Source organism: Sciurus vulgaris, assembly GCF_902686455.1.
Source record: "Sciurus vulgaris genome assembly, chromosome: 11".
NCBI classification, from domain to species: domain Eukaryota; kingdom Metazoa; phylum Chordata; class Mammalia; order Rodentia; family Sciuridae; genus Sciurus; species Sciurus vulgaris.
Genome location: NC_136472.1, coordinates 22,939,262 through 22,958,401, shown reverse-complemented (window position 1 = coordinate 22,958,401; position 19,140 = coordinate 22,939,262). Strand labels below are relative to the sequence as shown.

General features: G+C 34.5%; 3 pseudogenes across 3 annotated transcripts in view; all 3 read left to right on the top strand.

Annotated features, from left to right (window-relative positions):
- LOC306639775 (olfactory receptor 4C6-like) overlaps positions 1-19,140 on the top strand; it is a 288,641-nt pseudogene that overhangs the window by 53,405 nt on the left and 216,096 nt on the right. The window lies entirely within an intron of this gene.
- The window catches only part of LOC306638476 (olfactory receptor 4C15-like), a 112,731-nt pseudogene that overhangs the window by 11,048 nt on the left and 82,543 nt on the right, over positions 1-19,140 (top strand). The gene's annotated exons all lie outside the window — the stretch shown is intronic.
- On the top strand, positions 7,051-7,955 carry LOC306638477 (olfactory receptor 4C15-like; annotated as a pseudogene). The gene has a single exon. The product of its transcript is annotated as an olfactory receptor 4C15-like (transcript).

Sequence of the window (19,140 nt, the reverse complement as noted above, 5' to 3'; positions counted from 1 at the left end):
AAATTTAAAAATTCTTAGAAGTAAACAAAAAACAAAGACACATCATATCAAAATCTCTTGGACACTATGAAAGCAGGACTTAGAGGAAGATTTATTTCATGGAACGCATTCTACAAAATAAGAAAAAAATCAACAAATATATGACCTAACACTAAGGCTCAAAGCCCTAGAAAAAGAAGAGCAGACCTACACCAAAAGTAGTAGAAGACAGGATATAGTTAAAATCAGAGCTGAAATCAACAAAACTGAAACAAAAGAAACAATCTAACAATTGACAAAATAAAGAGTTGGTTCTTTGAAAAAATAAACAAAATTGATAAACACTTAGACAAACTAACACACAGAAGAATAGAAAAAAACTCAAATTACTAAAATTCAGAATGAATAAGGAAATATCACACAGACACGAGTGAAATACAAAACATAACTAGAAGGCATTTTGAAAATCTAACTACAACAAAACAGAAAACCTCGAAGACATCAAAAGTTTTCTAGAGACATATGAATTACCTAAACTGAACCAGGAGGACATAAACAACTTAAATCAATTTCAAGCAATGAAATAGAAGAGGTCATCAAAAGCCTACCAACAAAGAAAAGTCTGGGACCACATGGGTTCTCAGTCAAGTTCTACAAAGCCTTAAAAGAAGAGCTCATTCAAATACTCCTCAAAGTATTCCATGAAATAGAAGAGGAGGGATCCCTCCCAAACTCATTCTATGAAGCCAATAACACCCTGATACCTAAACCAGATAGAGACACATCAAGGAAAGAAAATTTCAGACCAATATCCTTAATGAACATTGACACAAAAATTCTCAACAAAATCTTAGCAAATCACATACAAAAACATATTAAAAAGATAGTGCACCATGATCAAGTGGGTTTTATCCAGGTATGCAAGATTGGTTCAACATCCGGAAATCAATAAATGTCATTCACCATATCAACAGACTTAAAGATGAGAAACACATGATGATTTTGGTAGATGCAGAAAAAGCATTTGATAAAATACAGCATCCCTTCATGCTCAAAACACTAGGAAAAATAGGGATAGTGGGAAGATTCCTTAACATTGTAAAGGCCATCTATGCTAACCCCATGGCCAATATCATTCGAAATGGTGAAAAACTGAAAGCATTCCCCCTAAAAACTGGAACAAGGCAGCGATGCCCTCTTTCACCACTTCTATTCAACATTGTCCTTGAAACTCTAGCCAGAGCAATTAGACAGACCAAGGAAATTAAAGCGATACAAATTGGAAAAAAAGAACTCAAACTATCCCTGTTTGCTGATGACATGATTATATATTTAGAGGAATCAGAAATTCCACCAGAAAACCTTTAGAACTCATAAGTGAATTCAGTAAAGTAGCAGTTTACAAGATCAGTGCTCATAAATCCATAGCATTTTTATACATAAGTAATGAATCTTCAGAAAGAAAAGTGAGGAAAACTACCCTATTCACAATAGCATCAAAAAAAATAAAATACTTGGGAATCAATCTCACAAAAGAGGTGAAAGACCTCTATAATGAGAACTACAGAACACTAAAGAAAGAAATTAAATAAAACCTTAGAAGATAGAAAGATCTCCCATGTTCTTGGATAGGCAGAATTAATATTGTGAAAAAGCCATACTACCAAAAGTGCTATACAGATTCAATGCAATCCCAATTAAAGTCCCAATGATGTACATTACAGAAATAGAGCAAGCAATCATGAAACTCATCTGGAAGAATAAGAAACCCAGAAGAGCTAAAGCAAGCCTTAGCAGGAAGAGCGAAGCAGGGGTATCACAATACCAGATCTTCAACTCTATTACAGCAATAGTAACAAATATGGCATGGTATTGGCACCAAAATAGACAGGCAGATCAATGGAACAGAATAGAGGACATGGACACAAACTTGAATTAATACAATTTTCTCATACTAGACAAAGGTGCCCAAAATATGCAATGAGAAAAGATAGCCTCTTCAACAAATGGTGCTGGGAAAACTGGAAATCCGTATGTAAGAGAATGAAACTAAACCCCTATCTCTCACCCTGCACAAAACTCAACTCAAAATGGATCAAGGACTTTGGAATCAGACAAGAGACCCTTCATCTTATAGAAGAAAAAGTAGTTCCAAATCTTCAAGTTATTGGCTTAGGTTCAGTCTTCCTTACAGACTCCCATAGCACAAGAAATAAAAGGAAGAATCAATAACTAGGACTTATTCAAACTAAAAAGCTTTCTCTCAGCAACAGAAACTATCAGTAATGTGAAGAGAGAGCCTACAGAGTGGGAGAAAATCTTTGCCATTCATACTTCAGATAGAGTGCTAATTTCCAGAATATATAAAGAACTCAAAACTCTACATGAAAAATACAAATAACCCAATCAACAAATGGGCTAAGGATATGAGCAGACACTTCACAGAAGATCTAAAAGCAATCAACAAACATATTGAAAAATGTTCACCATTTTTAATAATAAGAGAAATGCAAATCAAAACTACCCTAAGAGTAAATCTCACCCCAATTGCAATGGCGATTATCAAGAATACAAGCAACAATAGTTATTGGAGAGGATATTGGGGAAAAGGTACACTCATACATTGCTGGTGAGGCTGCAAATTAGTGCTGCCACTCTGGAAAGCAGTATGGAGATTCCTTAGAAAACTTGGAATGGAACCACCATTTGACCCAGCTCTTCCACTCCTTGGCCTATACCAAAAGATTTAAAATCAGTGTACTACAGAGATACAGCCAGAATAATGTTCATAGCTGCTCAATTCACAATATCCAGATTGTGTAACTCACCTAGTTGCCCCTCAATTGATGAATGGATAAAGAATCTGTGGTATATATATATATATATATATATACCACAGATTATATATATATAATATGGATATATATAATATATATATAATATATATACCATGGAATATTTCTCAGCCAAAAAAAATAATAAAATTATGGTATTCACAGGCAAATGGATGCAGTTGGAGAATATCATGCTAAGTGAGATAAGCCAATCTAAAAAAAAATTAAAGGACAAATGATCTCACTGATAAGTGGATGATGACACATATAGGGGGTGGGAAGGGGGCAGGAATGGAGGAAGGAGGGATTGTAGAGAGGAAAAAGAGGGGTGGGAGCAGTAGGGGGGAGAAAACATAACAGAATGAATCAATACCTATTACCCATTGTAAATGTATGATTACACAAATGGTATGCCGTTACTCCATGTATAAACAGAAACAACATGTATCCCATTTGTTTACAATAAAAATGAATTAAAAAAAGAGAGTGACTAATTCACAGAATGGAGACTTTAGATTTCAACTCTCAGCTAAATTGTCCCTGTGGACATTTGGTGTCATTAATAGCATTAGATTTTTGCTTCAGAATTGTTCAGAAAAATCTAAGTGGCTAACCCCTGAACTGTTATACTGTTTACTATTGTATCTTTATCTCTACCTTAAAATGAGCTGAATCACTGGTATAACAGAAGAGAAGTCTCAGGCACTCATCTGGAAGTGCACCTGTGGAAACAAATAATTCTTTTCTCAAATCCAGTAGCATATCACACACACACACACACACACACACACACACACACACATATACACATACACACACATACATAAACATTTATATATGTTTCAACATTTAGAAAAACATTAAAGTAATATTGAACACTGAGGGAAACAAAAAGGACCTCAGATCTGAGGGAAGTTATCCTTTGTTGCTGAATAATACCATGGATCAAAAATATGGTTTAAAAATCTATGGCAGAAAGATCAATAGAATAGAGAAAAGGGAATGGGGGAGGTGAAGGGAAGGGAAAGGGGAAGCTCTAGGGATTGAATTAACACCAAATTGCATTCTATTCTTCTTTATTTGTTGTAAAATGAATCTAATTTTCAACTAAAAGGAACCAAAGAAAATTGTGATTCATTTAAAGAAATAACAGGAGACTAATTTCACATAAGAATTTACTCTCTCAGTTTGCAATAACAATATTCAGAACAGTGTATGCAAATGGAACTGATGTGCTCATATATAAACATGTAAATGCACATAAAATTTATTGTTTGATATATAATTACTCAACAGTACCTTAATGGCAACCTTACCATTAATCTCTCTTTTAGGTCTGAATGTCATATATGTGTGTATGTATATATTTGAAAGTTAATGAAAAAAATTTATTTCTTGCTGAATTATGCTAAAAGTATTTTAACTGATAAAAGTATCAGGAAGAAAACAGTGGACAGCGAGCATACTTGTGCAAAGGGGTGCAAACTTCTCAAGGTCAACACCCCAGGAGATGTGCACCTCTACAGTTCATGCAGTGCATGCTGTAAGGGGCCCTCAGCAATCTCATGTGCAACTCCAGCATATTCTAGGATATGGCTATTGAGAAAGGAAATACCACAGAATGTTCTAGGACAAATACAGACACATTACGCTTCTACCTGTAGGAGAATGTGAATTTAAAACTGATATCAGTAAATGCATGAAGGGTGGAGAGGAGTGAGCCTATTGTAGGACCATTAGTGGAAAGCTTACAATGTCACAATTTTAATTCATAATCCCTGTTATGGTAGTGTGTAGCTTGTACGTTTGTAAATGAATTTTCCTCAAACCTCACATCCTCTTTCTGAACTGGTTTGATGATTAACTGTTTGTAAATAATGATCAATTATAAATATTCTCATCATAGTAACCAAATATTTATTGCAAGGTAAGAGTATACCATTGTAATATTTTTTCTTCTGGATGTTAAAACTATATTTAAAGTAGCAATACAAATGGGGGAGGGGAGTTATGGCTTTTATTTGTTCCTTAACATGTTGCAGAATGTTTGATCTCCTATTTCCTTATATCATTAATTTTGGCTTTATTCATTACACCATGTGATATTATTGTAGTAGTGTGACTTAAACAGATATCTTTCTCAGTGAATATCTGAGCTGTATTTTTGTTTCTTAGGATACGTCAGCATTTTCCATTATAAAAGTTCCCCATTTTATTTCCATTTCATTATGTACTTTTCAGATTGGGAAAATTAGTAGAAGGAATACAAACAGAATTATGATACTGGAAGTATTTGCCAATTTCTTTTCAAAAAGATTACATTTAAAAAGAATTTGTATTTACAATGGATAACCTTGTGATTCATTCAGTCTTTACTTCACTTTGTGTATGTTCATGCTGCAGAAAAGTGGTGGCAACAGTATTTCTTATATTCCTTCTGACTTCCACTGAGAACCCCATGTTCATAATTCCTCTGTTTCCAGCACTGTGCTCAGCAGCTTGAGGCACAGGGCTTTGTCTAAAGGCCCATTGCTGTTAGACAGAGGCTAGAATTGTAGATATTTGACAGCAGAAATATATCACTTCTTTTCTTTCTATTAACTTTTATTTTGGAATAATTTTAGATTAACCAAAAAGTTTTATAAAATTTCTATAAAATTCCTGTAGAATTGTCAATTAGCTTTATACTGTTAGTTTACATTATTATGTGTACATTTGTCAATGTATGAAATGAACCTAGATACATTTTTATAAGTAAACACCAGATTTTATTAATATTTCACTCATTTTGCCATTGTTTTCCTTTTGATATCCAAGGATTCAATGCAAGACAATAACTGATTAAGATAATTAGTATTTAATGACTTAAAATTCTTAAACCTTGTGATCATGAACCATGAGACACAGCATATTCTCCACATCAGATTTTTAATGCTAATTTTGAGAATTACTTTCATATGGGAAAAAAGGGATTGTTTCATTTACATTCAGCAACATTTTAATTATGTAGTTGTATTGCTCTTAGACCATCCAGAAAACAGAAGTGGAGAGATAAGATGTCTATAATTATTAGATTAATTTAGGATCCTGTCTTCACCTTCCCACTCCATTTGGTTTCCTTTCACAAAGAAGCATGGACACAGGTGAATCTGAGTCCACAATAACAAAATCAGGGGTTACTAGGGACATTCAAAATGCAGTGCATTTCAAAATATTATTTCTTCCTGCTAATAAACACCTGTGTTTTTATGTTTATGACCTCATCTAACTTGCACAAGAAACCTATTTATAGACATTAAACCCTAAGTAGAAGAAGTATAACCAGAACTTCAGAGAATTTTAAGTAACCTGATCCATGCCATAGAACAAACAGAAGGATCTGGATTTGAACCCAGGTTTACACAACCTGGCACAGATGTTCTCACTCATTTCCTTCCTTTGACCTTCCTGCTTTGGTCCTAGGGCAAGATGAACACTGCTGGATGACGTACTACTGTTCTTAATTCTGTAACAAGTGGTTTCCAAGGCATCCAAGAACATTCATAGTTTGTTTTATATTGTTTTCTTTTATGTGGCTATAAAGTTGGAAGAACATACATTGATCAGAAACGACCTGAGAACACAATTAAAATGATGATTTTAAATATTAATTTACATAAATATATTGTAAAAAATTTTGTTTCTGCTTACTCTAAATGGGAATTGTAAAAACAGTTGAGTTTAATTCTCATATAAATCCCCTTATACTTCAATTCATCTTTTAAAAATAAACATATATACATATAAATATAGAAAAGTTTATGTGGACACTCAAATATGCTGTTTCATTGATACATTTCAGTTATATCTATAGATGAGGACACTTTCATTCATTCTTTGAGGATGTCTACTGTAATCCTAGAGGCTCAGAAGGTTGAGGCAGGTGGATCACAAGTTCAAAACTGGCCTCAGTAACTAAGCAAGACCTTAAGCAACTTAGTGAGACTCTGTCTCAAAATAAAAAAAAAAAAAAAAAAAAAAAAAAAAAAAAAAAACAATAAAAGGATGGGGATGTATTTTAGTGGTTATGCACCACAAAGTTCAATTACAGGTAAATAGAAACAAAAAAATCTCATAAATCATAAGCATATAATAACTTAGTGATATGAGTCTTACTACTGAAACTATTTTCATGCAATTTTTAAATTCTACTTGCAGAGCAACATCACCAGTTTGACGTTAATCATTTCATAAGATCATGAAAAATCAAAGTTTCATAACAGAATTTGTCTTCATAGGGCTTTCACAGAATCCTACTATGCAGAAGACAGTATTCATTGCGTTTCTGATGGTCTACATTGCAACTGTTGTGGGCAACATGCTGACTGTAGTGACCATCCTCTATAGGCTTGCACTGCTGAACTCCCCCATGTACATCTTCTTGGCAGTCCTGTCCTTTGTGGATGTGTGCTACTCCTCTGCTATCACACCAAAGATGGTTGTGGACTCCATTCATGAAAGGAAGACCATTACATTTGAAGGATGCATGATTCAACTTTTTGCTGAACACTTGTTTGGTGGAGCAGAGATGATTATCCTCACGGCCATGGCCTTTGACCCATATGTGGCCATTTGCAAGCCCTTGCATTACTCTTCCATCATGAACTGGAGGCTCTGTGGCATTCTGGTGGGGGTGTCCTGGACAGGGGGCTTCTTACATTCCATCATCCAGATTCTCTTCACTTTCCACCTGCCCTTCTGTGGGCCTAATGTCATTGATCATTTCATATGTGACTTGTACCCATTACTGAAAGTGGTCTGCACTGACACTCACATCCTAGGCCTTCTGGTGATTGCCAACAGTGGATCAATCTGCATCATCAACTTCAGCCTGTTACTTGTCACTTATGCTGTCATATTGTTCACCCTGAGGACACACCGTGCTGAAAGGAAGAGGAAAAGCTCTGTCCACCTGTGGGTCTCACATTACTGTTGTGGTTTTGTTCTTTTTCCCATGCATATTTATATATGCACAAGCCTCCATCTTCATTATCTTTTGATAAAGTAGTGGAAATGTTTTACACTGTCTTGACTCCCTTGCTCAATCCTTTGGTTTATACTCTGAGGAATAAAGAAGTGAAAAATGACATGAGGAAAATTTGAAGTGACTTTGGTGATTTCTCATTAAAAATAATATATTACAGTACAAAAAATATATAGAGTGTAAAGAAGTAATTAATTTGACACATACTTTTCTGTATATTCATTTTTTTCAATTCATTTTTATTGTAAACAAATGGGATATATCTTGTTTCTCTGTTTCTATATGAAGTAGAGGCTTAACATTTGTGTTTACCCTAGGCAAACCTAGGGTAATTGTTTTTGATTCATTATGTTATTATTATTTTTTCCTCCCCCTCACCCATCCCACCCCTCTTATCCCTTCTTAGAACCCCTCCTTTCTCCATTCTTGCCCCCTTCCCACCCTCTATATGTAATCATCATCCACTTATCAGTGAGATCAATTGTCCTTTTTTTTTTTTTTTTTTTTTGAGATTGGCTTATCTCACTTAGCATGATATTCTCCAACTGCATCCATTTGCCTGTGAATACCATAATTTTATTATTCTTTATGGCTGAGAAATATTCTATGGTATATATATAAAACAGTTTCTTTATCCATTCATCAATTGAAGGGCAACTAGGTGGGTTACACAATCTGGCTATTGTCAATTGAGCAGCTATGAACATTATTCTGGCTGTATCTCTGCAGTATGCTGATTTTATGGCCTTTGGTATAGGCCAAGGAGTGGAATAGCTGGGTCAAATTGTGGTTCCATTCCAAGATTTCTAAGGAAACTCCACACTGCTTTCCAGAGTGGCAGCACTAATTTGCAGCCCCACCAGCAATGTATGAGTGTACCTTTTTCCCAACATCCTCTCCAATAACTATTGTTGCTTGTATTCTTGATAATCGCCATTTTAATTGGGGTGAGATTTACTCTTAGGGTAATTTTGATTTCCATTTCTCTTACTACTAAAAATGGTGAACATTTTTCCATATGTTTGTTGATTGCTTTTAGATCTTCTTCTGTGAAGTGTCTGCTCATATCCTTAGCCCATTTGTTGATTGGGTTATTTGTATTTTTCATGTAGAGTTTTTGAGTTCTTTATATATTCTGGAAATGAGTGCTCTATCTGAAGTATAGGAGGCAAAGATTTTCTCTCACTCTGTAGGCTCTCTCTTCAAATTGCTGAGAGTTTCCTTTGTGGAGAAAAGCTTTTTAGTTTGAATAAGTCCTAGTTATTGATTCTTCCTTTTATTTCTTGTACTATGGGAGTCCTGTTCAGGAAGTCTGATCCTAAGCCAACAAGGTGAAGATTTGGTCCTACTATTTCTTCTATAAGATGCTGGATCAATGGTCTGATTTCAAGGTCCTTGATCCATTGTGAGTTGATATTTATGCAGGGTGAGAGATAGGAGTTCAGTTTCATTCTGTTACAAATGGATTTCCAGTTTTCCCAGCTATGTATGTTGAAGAGGCTATCTTTTCTCCATTGCACATTTTGGGCATCTTTTTCTAGAATGAGAAAATTGTATTTATTTGGGTTTGTATCCATGTCCTCTATTCTGTTCCATTGATCTACCTGCCTATTTTGGTGCCAATACCATGCCGTTTTGTTACTATTTCTTTGTAGTAGAGTTGAAGGTCTGGTATTGTGATACCCCCTGCTTTGCTCTTCCTGCTAAGGCTTGCTTTAGCTCTTCTGGGTTTCTTATTCTTCCAGATGAATTTCACAATTGCTTGCTCTATTTCTGTAAGGTACATCATTGGGACTGTAATTGGGATTGCATTGAATCTGTATAGCACTTTTGGTAGCATGGCCATTTTCACAATATTAATTCTGCCTATCCAAGAACATGGGAGATCTTTCCATCTTCTAAGGTTTTATTTAATTTCTTTCTTTAGTGTTCTGTAGTTCTCATTGTAGAGGTCTTTCACCTCTTTTGTGAGATTGATTCCCAAGTATTTTATTTTTTTCAAGGCTATTGTGAATAGGGTAGTTTTCCTCACTTCTCTTTCTGAAGATTCATTACTTATGTATAAAAATGCATTGGATTTATGAGGCTGATCTTGTAACCTGCTACTTTACTGAATTCACTTATAAGTTCTAAAAGTTTTCTGGTGGAATTTCTGGTTCCTCTAAATAAATAATCATGTCATCAGCAAACAGGGATAGTTTGAGTTCTTCTTTTCCTATTTGTATCCCTTTAATTTCCTTGGTCTGTCTAATTGCTCTGGCTAAAGTTTCAAGGACAATGTTGAATAGAAGTGTTGAAAGAGGGCATCGCTGCCTTGTTCCAGTTTTTAAGGGGAATGCTTTCAGTTTTTCACCATTTCGAATGATATTGGCCATGGGGTTAGCATAGATGGCCTTTACAATGTTAAGGAATCTTCCCACTATCCCTATTTTTCTTAGTGTTTTGAGAATGAAGGGATGCTGTATTTTATCAAATGCTTTTTCTGCATCTATGCAATAATCATGTGATTCTTGAATTTATGTCTATTGATGTGGTGAATGACATTTATTGATTTCCGGATATTGAACCAACCTTGCATCCTTGGGATAAAACCCACTTGATCATGGTGCACTATCTTTTTAATACATTTTTGTATGTAACTTGCTAAGATTTTGTTGAGAATTTTTGCATCAATGTTCATTAAGGATATTGGTCTGAAATTTTCTTTCCTGAAAATGTCTCTATCTGGTTTAGGTATCAGGGTGATACTGGCTTCATAATGAGTTTGAGAGAGTTCCCTCCTCTTCTATATCATGAAATACTTTGAGAAGTATTTGAATGAGTACTTCTTTAAAGGTTTTGTAACACTTCACTGAGAACCCATGTGGTCCCGGACTTTTCTTTGTTGGTGGGCTTTTGATGACTTCTTCTATACCATTACCTGAATTTGATCTGTTTAAATTGTGTATGTCCTCCTGATTCAGTTTAGGTAATTCATATGTCTCTAGAATCCTGTTGATGTCTTCAAGATTTTCTATGTTGTTGTAGTATCGATTTTCAAAATACCTTCTAGTTATGTTTTGTATTTCACTTGTCGGTTGTGATATTTCCTTGTTCATTCTGAATATTAGTAATTTTCATTTTCTCTGTTCTTCTGTTTGTTAGTGTAGCTAAGGGTTTGTCAATTTTGTTTATTTTTTCAAAGAACCAACTGTTTATTTTGTCAAATTTTTTATTGTTCCTTTGTTTCAATTTCATTGATTTCAGCTCTGATTTTAACTATTTCCTGTCTTCTACTACTTTTGGTGTTGCTCTAATCTTCTTTTTCTAGGGCTTTGAGTCTTAGTGTTATTTTGTTTATTTTTTTGAATTTTTCTTCTTTTATTGAATGCGCTCCATGAAATAAATTTTCTTCTAAGAACTGCTTTCATAATTTCCCAGAGATTTTGATATGTTGTTTCGTTGTTCTCATTTATCTCTAAGAATTTTTTACTTTCCTTCTTGATATCTTCTGTTATCCATTCATCATTCCTCTGTCATTTATTTCTAATTTTAATCCATTATGATCTAATAAAATATGAAGTTTTATCTCTATCTTCTTGTATTTGCTAACAATAGCTTTGTGGCCTAAAATATGGTCTATTTTAGAGAAGGATCCATATGTTTCTGAGAAGAAAGTGTATTTGCTCTTTGTTGGGTGGTATATTCAATAAATGTCCATTAAGTGTAAATTATTGATTGTGTTTTTGATATCTGTTTTCTTTGTTCCATTTTTGTTTGGAGAATCTGTCCAGTGGTGAGAGAGGTGTGTTAAAATCACCTAGTATTATTTTGTTGTAGTCTATTTGATTTCTGGCATTGAGAAGGATTTTTTTGACATATATGGATGAGCCACTCTTTGTGGCATAGGTATTTGTGATTGTTATGTCTTGCTGATTTATGCTTCCCTTAAGCAATATAAAATGTCCTTCTTTATCCCTTCTGACTAACTTTGGCTTGATGTCCACATTATCGAATATGAGGATGGATACTCAGACTTTTTGCTGTGTCCTTGTGCATGGTATGTTTTTCCCTATCCTTTCACTTTTAGTCTGTGGGAATCTCTTTCTATGAGATGAGTCTCTTGCAGGCAGAAAATTGTTGGATCTTTCTTTTTAATCCACTCTGCCACTCTATGTCTTTTGATTGATGAGTTCAGGCCATTAACATTCAGGGTTATTATTGAGACATGATTTGTATTCCCGGTCATTTGGCTCATTTTTTTTTTTTTTTTTTTTGACAGTACTTGATTTGTCCTTTATTTGGTAGTTCCATGAGGCTAGTTCCTCCCTTTGCTGATTTACATCATTGTTTTTCCTCTCTTCCTCATGGAATATTTTGCTGAGAATGTTCTGTATTGCCAGCTTTCTTTTTGTAAATTCTTTTAGCTTTTGTTTATCATGGAGGGACTTTATTTCTTCATCAAATCTGAAATTAGGTTTTGCTGGGTATAAGATTCTTCATTAGCATCCATTTTTTTTCAGAGATTGAAAAATGTCATTCTAGGCTCTTCTAGTTTTTAGGGTCTGGATTGAAAATCTGCTGATATCCATATTGGATTCCCACTGAATGTGATTTTATTCTTTTCTCTCACAGCCCTTAAAGTTCTGTCTTTATTTTGTATTTAGGTATTTTCATTATAATGTGCCTTGGTGTGGGTCTATTGTAATTTTGTGTATTTGGAGTCCTATAAGCCTCTCGTACTTGATTTTCCATTTCATTCTTCAGATTTGGGAAATTTTCTGCTATTATTTCATTGAAAAGATTGTTCATTCCTTTGGTTTGTTTCTCTAAGCCTTCTTCAAACCTGTTGATTCTAAAATTTTGCCTTTTCATGATATCCCATAGTTCTTGTAGATTCTGTTCATGATTTCTTACCATCTTCTCTGTTTGATCAACTTTGTTTTCAGGATTAAATATTTTGTCTTTGATATCTGATGTTCTGTCTTATAGGGATTCTATCCTAGTGGTTATGCTTTCTATAGAGTTTTTATTTTGGTTTGTTGTTTCCTTCATTTCAAGGATTTCTGTTTTTTTTTTTTTTTTTTTTCAGTATCTCTAACTCTTTATTGAAATAATCTTTTGCTTCCTGTATTTGCTCTTTTAAATGTCGATTGGTGCAATCATTGAATGCCTGCATTTTCCCTTTCATCTCATCCTTCAATGCCTTCACTTGCTTTTATGGAGATGAGAGCCAAGGAAGGGTTAATGATGTGAGATGTGGAGCAATCAGGGAATGTATTGAGGAGGGACAGTAGTGGTTAGCCTGGAACATGGATGAGCTCAGACCCTAAGAGAATAAGTGTAAAGGTAGATGGTATAGGGAGCTTTGAAAGTCATGATGAGCATCTCAACCAGAGCATCTGAGAATTATAGTAATTGTTTCTTTATGTTTAGGAATCATTGTATTTTCAAATGCTTTTTTATGTATACACTCACACACATTTATTAAGTTTTGGTATGAGGGATTGACCCCAGGGGTGCTTATCCAGTGAGCCTTTTCTCCGGTCTTTTCTTACTTCCTTCTTATTTTGAGACAGGGCATTTCTATGGTGCTTTGGACCTCCCTAAGTTGTTGAGACTTGCTTTTAACTTGTGATCTTACACCCCTAGTCTTCTTTGGATTATAGGCATGCACCATATGCTCAACTTACTTTTCTTTTTCAAATGATAGAAATGTAGAAATTATTAGTGGAGATTGGAAAAAGTGAGAATAGACAATATCTGAATTTTTTCCTTGTTTAGAGAAATAAAATAAACATGTCAATAAAACCCTGTGAGGATCTACTTAAAGGATTCTAGAATTAGCAACTATCTTATAGTAATTTATGACATGTTGTTGTGAATATTTGGTCTTTATGATCTATTAATTTTCAGTATAATATCATGTGGGTTTCTACCAAAATGGAGAGTTTTTTTTTTTCAGCCATTAATTTGTGTGAAAAAAAATTTTAAATTATGTACAAGTACCAAATACTATGCAAAAATTTTCTGTTTTTTTAACATAAACCAATTATCTTAAAGCGGAGGGAATACATTTAGTTTTTATATTTACCACAAAGAATATGTGAAAGTATGCTCTTTTGAGTATTTGATAAGAAACAAATTGGCATTGAGGATCATGTTTGGGATGGCCTGCATGCCAGTCTTTATTTTATGGTGACCAATGAGCCTGCCTGTAGTTTGCATAATTTAATAAGTGCAGGAAAAAGAAAGATGGATGTCTTCATGGTCCTCTGGTATCTTAAAAGGGTAGGTTCTTGGCTATGGATAATCTCCAAGTCCAATTGTGTGCAATTTAGGTCTTAAAGGAAGATAACCTTTGATTAAATAAGTCCGACTGAGTTTTGCTCTCAGATGACTTGATGAAGACTCTATCACATTTCTCTGCCTCCAAATTTTATACTTCACTAATGAAAAGATATCAAATCATATCCTTGGTTTCATGGACTACAGCTAAGAAGACAACTTATTTCCATGTTTTCCTCCCATGACCTTGGAGTTTGACTAACTAGAGTTTTCATCTTGATCTGTCTGTCCAAGGAACCTTTTTTATTTTTCCTTTTTTCTCGTGCCAATGTTCTAGATGACATGCACTTTTTTATATTTACTAAAACTATTTGGAGCTGTCATTTGTAACTATTATCATTTTGAGAATATTGGATGATCTATGGTATCAACATAAATTATATCACTCATCAAAGGAATTTCATGTTTTAAAATACTTTTCTAGCTATATTATTGGTTAAGTGAAAAATTTAAACTAACATTTTTGAACAATAAAATTTACTGCTTGTGAAGCCAGTGCTAATAGTCATAATGAGTGTAATTGTTCCAATTGTGCATAGTACACAGCCACATCTTACATATGCTTTGCACATATTGAATTATTTAGCAATCCTAGTGTCACTTAAAGGTAGTTTTCAGAATGATTAATGTTCCAGAGGTGAAGATGAAGGAACTGGTAGAATGTCAGATCCTTGGTGGGCAGTGGTGTGTGGCTTGACAGGAAGCAGGGTGGCTTCAGACTATAAGCCAGTCACTGAGATAACATACTTCTCAATCTGATTTTGTTTGCATGTCTGAGCATCTAGTTGGGAACCTGATTATCTAAATTAAAGTTTGCAAGGTTTTAAATTATCTCTCTTCCTGCTGGTTGCAGTGTGTGTCTGCAGGTCTGTGAACACAGTCAACAACCACATTATGGCAGGCAGTGATTAATGTCTAAAGAGTTCAAGGACTAATATGGTCAGAATGAGTAGTTCTATCCTTGTACTAAAAACTTCTAGATGTCCAATTTGACATGAACAAGGAATAAGTTATTGTTCATATATTCTTGTATATTCTGGTCATTATATTCGTGTCTGTGATCAGTGTCAAGAAATTACATGTTAAGAGAATCCCTGGAGGGCATTAATCTTGGGCAGCCTGATAAATGATGGGCTCTCCTGAGTGTGATGGAAGAGAGTTTAAGAATAGTAGTAAAAGAACTTCAGAGGTATTACTTCAACATAAAGAGTTTTTGCAGAGGAAAAGAAGAGATGATTCCTGGATGTGGTTTAGACATGCTGGCTCAGCAGGAAGAATCTTCATGTGCTCTGATTTATACCTCCTGTTTGCTCATTGCTCTAAATCTTCATTCATAAATCACTACATATGACATTGTTTCAAGAATTTTAAAAATACACTCTTTAAACAAATTGTATTAATAATATCCTGCTGATTATATAAAGACTGTTCCCTTAAGAATATTTTGCTGGCCCTGCACATCACAGGAGAGGCCCTGATATTACTGACAATAATTTTCTAATGACTTGATAGTCACCCACTCATTCCCCTTAAAATCACAAAGCGTCTTTTTCACAGAAATTGATTAGACTATTATACAGTATATGTGGATATGTGCCTGCATTTGAAAATTGGTCCTGATTAAAAAAAAAAAAAAAAAGATTGTGTGACTAAATGGAGAACTGAGTCTGCTCAATCTCCGAACATAGTTTATTGCTTATATTTTGCTGTAAACTAAGTCATAAAGAATTCTTAAGAAGAAATTTACAAAAATTAAATATTTGTCTCTGGAAAACTTTTATAAATTTTAAATTTAATGTTGAAGATGGAATTTAAAGATAATAAGTAAGTAAATAAATGGAGGACCAGTAGGTTAGAGGAAGGGAACCAGGGGGAAGGAAGAGGAGTGGGAAAGGGGCAGTAATGGGGATTCAAAATGAGCACACTAGATTATGTGCATTTAGGATTATGTCAGAATAAACTCCAGTATTATATGTAATTATAGTCCATTAACAAAAATATCAAAAGACAAAAAGAGTGACAAAATGATTTAACTATAAAACGTATCATTCATAAACCTAAAATGCATGGGAAAGAATGGAATACTGGCTGAATCGTGGAAGGGTTAATCGCTACCCATACCTCCTTTCAGTTTTCCCTGAAGCATTATTCTCCATGCTGTATTCTCTGACATCACACAGATCTGCTTTATCATCTTTCAGATTGAAAGAGAAAAAATTCCTTTACTCTCCAGAAACAATGTTTTAGTTTTAAAGTCATGGATTATCCAGATCTGCTTTTAAGAAAAAATAAAAATTCATTTAATGTATGTGCTTTATATATTTTTTAAAATTATTTATTAATTTTTAAATTTTTTACAGCCTATAGTTTGATTCATTGTACACAAATGGGGTACATCATTTCGTTTCCATGGTTGCCCATGATGCAAATTCATACCATTCGTGTAATCATACATGTACATAGGGTATTAATGTCTGTCTCATTCCACCATTTTTCATACCTGTCTTCCTCTCATTTCCTTCTACATAATCCAAAGTTCCTCCATTCTTCTCTCACTCCTCACAGCCTCCCCCTCAATGCTTTTCTCTAGTAAGCACTCCTTGCTACCTTGCTCCACAAACAGTACACAACTTCTTCATGAACTGATGAAGGATTTCTTATCACAGAACTCAGCTCTTATGCTTAGTAATATGAGTGCTTTGCCTGAATACTGCATAGAGATACTACATGCCTTCCTCTTGTACACTGTACTCTGTATAGCCCTGTACTGTATACCACTGTATCTTTATCCATTCTTCTGTTGAAGGGCATCTAGGCTGTATGATTACACAAATGGTGTGACTCTACTTCTTGTACAAACAGAAAAAGGAAAGTTGTACCCCACTTGTGTACAATGAATCAACATCAAATAATATAAAGCATGATATATATTACACAATATTTTACATAAGCTAGCACTACTATACTACTTATGTATACTACATATTTATACTTATATATGTACTACATATATACTACTTATGTATACTACATATATATACTTATGTTGAAAATTAAATAAATGCATAAACATCTAAAAAAATGTCTTAGTTAATCAGGCTAATGGAAAAATTCCAAACCTGAGGAGACTGAGAAGCAATTCCAAAGGTTCAAGTCAGAAGCCAAGGCAGAAATGTTTACTTCATTTTTTTTTTTCCTCCCAAGACCATGTTGAGCAGCAGTGGGAGCATTCTCCATCTCTACTGCCAGAAATGCTGTTTCTGTATTAGATAAAGTATGGAGTTGCAGAAAAGAGCATCATGCTTTGATCATTATCAGAATGGTTAAGAGCATGATGAATGGTGAGATTTCTAATTCACACTTCTGAATTTTCAGAAAGGATTTGCAATGGTGATGTAGTGCTTCGAAGTGCAAGTGTTGTGGTCAGGTTCTCATGGTTAATGTCATGCACTGTCCTTTTGCTTAATAACTGTGTACACTTCAGTTAGCCACATAACCTTTTTGGCCCTCAGATTCCTCATCATTACTGGGAATTGCACCCAGATGAACTGATGTGGCAGTGGATGAAGCAATGCATGGACAGCTGGGAGGACAGCACTTGACACATAAAAGTACCAAGAGAAAGCAGTTGTTACAGAATTAAATCTTTCTCCTAATTTCCTCCCATCCTTCCTTTGCTTTAGAAACTCCTAAGAAAATAAATCCATACTGAGTTTTGTATCTCTGAGTAAAAACTGAATAACTTAGGAATTTGAGTGAATATTTTTCTACTACTGGCAATAACATCCTATTTGTTCCTTCTAAATACATTGTTATTTATCCTCTAATAAAACCCCCATCCTAATGCTTTAGATGAAAAGGTGAATATTATGAATCTGTATCAAAGTCCAGATGTAGGACCACAGAACATTTAAGTAGTACTGTGCCATTCATAGACACTGATAGAGGATATAAAATTTCCTATTGCCACAATCACAAACTAACAAATGGCACAGGAAAGGACAGCAAAGATAAGAAAAGAGAACTCATAACACAGAATGGAAGCTTCTGATTTCACTTTCTGTGTAATTTACAAAGTGTACTTCATGTCACAGATTGCATTAGGCTCCTGCTGCAGAATTGTTCAGGAAAATCCAAGTGACTAATGTGCAGAACTGCTTCAGGACTAGTTGTCCTAGCTTGGTCTCACCCTTGCAATTAGCTAAATCACTAAGACAAGAGAAAAGAAGGGGGTTCAGGCATCTGTTAAGTGGGAAACCAGCAGAGAGAAAGGGTATTTTTTTCACCCACATTAAGTATAAATGTGGAGCTGTCTGTGGAAATCAGCACAATAACACTGAGAGGAAAGGACCAGCAATCTGAAAGTATGTATAACTTATGTATGTATTCACTTAGAAAAGGAAATATGCTTAATTAGACCAGACATGGTTAATTAGACAGGGCAAGGAATAATACATCTTTAATTGGTGAAGAGTAATCTGAGTCAAATATATGGTACCCAACTTCCCAAGGTCACTGTCCAAGGAGGAGACTTGGTGCCCTCAAGTCATGATTTGAGGACCCCTGAGCAATCTCAGGAATAGCAATAGTACATTCAAGAGTAAGCTATCAAGGAAGGAGAGACCAAAGAGTGTTTAGAAAAAATATGGACAGTGTAATATGCTACCTCCCTCAGAATATAGACCTACATTGATATTGAATAATACATGGAGATTAGAGAGGGCTGGGTCCGTGGTATGGTCATTTATGGAAAGTTTAAAATTTGTATATAACATGCTGGGTTTTGTCAGCCTGTTAGTTCCACCTTTGCAAATAAATTAATCATAAACCTCACATTTTATTTCTGAACTTTAAGGAAAATTGATGTTGTAGGTTTTGATCTTAATATTTATTCCCGAGCATTACCATAATAGTAACAAAACACATTTTTCAAATAAAAAGTGTATCATTGTTATATGTTGCCTTCTTAAATATAAA